Raw genomic sequence first — 3,260 nt, 5'->3', positions numbered from 1 at the left:
ACGAATTACCGAAAAAGAAATTTCTAGCTTTGAACTGTTTTTTCCACCTCCTTTGATACGTACGATATTGACCTACACAAACATTGAGGGAAAACGAATATACGGTGAAGAATGGCTGGATATTGAAAACATCGAACTATTTGCATTTATTGGATTGCTAATACTAGCTGGCGTTTTTCAATCAAATAACGAAAGCTGTGAAAGTCTTTGGAACCCTGAAATCGGAAGACCAATATTCGCTGCAACTATGCCTTTGAAGACTTTCAAAAAAATTTCGAGAGTGATTAGGTTCGACAACAGGGAAACTCGAAGTGAACGAAGATCGTTGGATAAATTTGCTCCTATACGTGATTTGTGGAATCAATGGGTTGAGATATTACGTAAGCTTTACAATCCAATGGAAAACGTGACCATCGATGAACAATTAGTAGCTTTCAGAGGAAGATGTTCCGCCAGTACATGCCAGCAAAGCCTGCAAAGTGTGGAATCAAATTTTGGGTACTTTGTGATTCAACAACGAGCTATGTTTGGAACATCCAACCTTACACTGTCAAGGCAATCGGAAGAACCCCCGAAAAAAATCAAGGCATGCGTGTTGTTCTTGATTTGATTGAAGGGCTAAAAGGACATAACCTCACAACCGACAATTTTTTCACGTCTTATCAATTGACACACAAATTATTGGAGAAACGTATTACGATAGTAGGAACAATACGCAAAAACAAGCCCAAACTACCACCAGACTTAGTGAGCATAAAAAGAAGACCACTAAATTCATCAATCTTCGCTTTTACCGAACAAACAACTCTCGTTTCGTACATACCTAAGAAGAATAGAGCTGTGATTCTACTTAGCACTCTACACCATGATTCAAAAATTAGTAATCGTCGGGATAAAAAGCCAGATATAATACTGGACTACAATAAATGTAAAGGTGGTGTAGACCCATTGGACAAAGCTGTAAGCGGTTACACTTGCAAACGAATGACAAAACGGTGGCCTCAATTAGTGTTTAGTAACATAATCGACATTTCAGCTTATAACGCTTTCGTTTTATTCAAATCCGCCAACGACACCTGGAAAGAGGGCTGTCTTACAGAGCGCCGTTTTTACTTAGAAAACCTTGGTATGCAGCTCGTAACACCCTTTATAAAAAAGCGACAAACTTTACCACGAGCACATTTTTCACTTGAAATTGCCAAAAAAATGCGAAAGGATTCTCAACTGGATGCACAACAATCATCATCAGGTCAATTTGGAAACACGTCGGAAAAGAAAATAACTAAAAGAAGTCGATGTCAACTATGCCCAAAAACTCATAACAAAACAGGATTAGTTTGCGACATTTGTAATAAATATATATGTAAACAACATTCTAAAACTATTTCTTTGTGTACAAACTGTCTGAAATAATTTATTTCTTTTTTCTTTCATTATTAAATACACTTTTTATTTAAAGTTTTCGTTATTCATGAATATCTTTTTGTTATTGAATAAACGTTTTTGTTAAAGTTTGTATTATTCACATAAAAATAAAATAAAAATTTTCATAAATATATTAATAAAAAAATATGGTAATGGAATAAATATACTTGGATTTTCATTTTTATTTAAGATACCCATTTAATGGAAAAAAACCTAACAGTAAAAATAATCAAAAACCAAGTATAAGCCTTAAAAATATGGTATTGGGTCAAATTTGACCCTAAGTCCGTCCACGTCCGTTAATTTTAAGACCGTAGGAAGGTTAATAGCGGTTGCGCCTCGGCAGACATGAAACAATTTCTCGTAAAAAACCATTTGCCATTTGGAACTGTAGGCCCCTTCATTTGTGGAACCACATCAAGACTAACGCCACGAATAGAAGAAGGAGCTTGGCTAAATAGCTACCAGAAGTGTACGCGCCAATTGCTTTTATTTTTTCTTCAACATTCCCGGTGATCGTATGACTGCAATTCTTGCATCAACTGAATATCGAGTTTGAGGGCCTAATACTTACTACACATTCATCACATGTTGCATACAGGTTTGCATAGTTACTGAAAAGTCCTCTTTGATCTTTTTCGATACTTTTTCCGTCTGTTGCCTAATATTTTTGTTTACTTTTTCATACTGGGATTGGGCAGATTACTAGCAAATTACGAATTTTCCATTTCATTTTCCAGATGCATTATTAGAAAAATGTTCACTATTTGGATATGATTCTTTAGCGCAATTGAAACAATTTCAGTGATTTTCTATTTAACTCTGCCAACTTTCAACAGTAAAAGCTGCTCAAAAAGAATCCGAACTTGGAACACCCTGCCCATATACTTGTATAACTTTCAAAGCTTTTTATTTTCCTTTCTACAAATGTTTTGAATAATTAATTCATTAATTTAAGTGGTTTTATTCAGAAAAATATTTACTTACAGCACACACACAATCTCACATGTTTTTACATCCCACCAGGTGCCACGATAGCAGATCTGTGTTTACTTGCATTTGCATGAGTGCGAATATACAACAAGTGAGTATTCGCTCATATTTGCTTCGATTGTGTTTATTTGCTTGAACTGTGATTATCTAGCACACATTTTAATTTAATTGTTTCTAAATGAAATGTTTGCACTTACAGTGGATTCAAGCAAACCAATTACCTAAAACTTTATAAAAAAATACTCATCTAAATATTACATCACATTGTTACGTATACGTCATGGCATATTACTATGTTCTATTTTATGTATACGAATGAAAACTTTTGGTAGTTTGTAAAAGTAAATTTCAACGAACCAGTTTTAAATTATTTGCTCCAAGAATGACACTTTTCTGTTAATTTTTAATAAGCTTAAGAAACAATTTTTTTACTCAGAAATTTGTGGTTATTTTGGTATTAACACGGATTATAGTTAGTAAAACTAGAGCGTGGTGGTATTACAATATTCTCCTCTGGACCAAACAAGTATTTATGGTAAGTATTTAAATAAACTAAACTCATAAAAAATAGCTCAGTTGACGTGCATGTCTCCTTTTCACAAACATAAAGCTGTCAACAGCAGGTTTCGAATCGATCCCATATTACTTTCAACCAAAAACATCGACGTACCTAATTCCGTTTGGCCCAGGAGCTTTCAAAATCTATTCGGCTTTATAGGTTCATGGATTCTGCGCGTAGCTATATAAATACTGAAAGGGATTGGTAGGCACAATACTGTATCGTCCAAAATCATTCAGTGATAAAGAGTAACGAAAAAGCTGACGTACTTGAAAGAACTTAG

The 3,260-nt window shown here is 34.3% G+C and overlaps 1 pseudogene; it reads left to right on the top strand.

Annotated features, from left to right (window-relative positions):
- Positions 1 to 247: 247 nt before the first annotated feature.
- Positions 248 to 2,643, top strand: LOC129244209 (piggyBac transposable element-derived protein 4-like; annotated as a pseudogene).
- Positions 2,644 to 3,260: the final 617 nt, after the last annotated feature.

The sequence above is a fragment of the Anastrepha obliqua genome, chromosome 4 (assembly GCF_027943255.1).
Source record: "Anastrepha obliqua isolate idAnaObli1 chromosome 4, idAnaObli1_1.0, whole genome shotgun sequence".
Classification (NCBI taxonomy): Eukaryota; Metazoa; Arthropoda; class Insecta; order Diptera; family Tephritidae; genus Anastrepha; species Anastrepha obliqua.
This window is presented reverse-complemented; position numbering and strand designations above follow the sequence as displayed.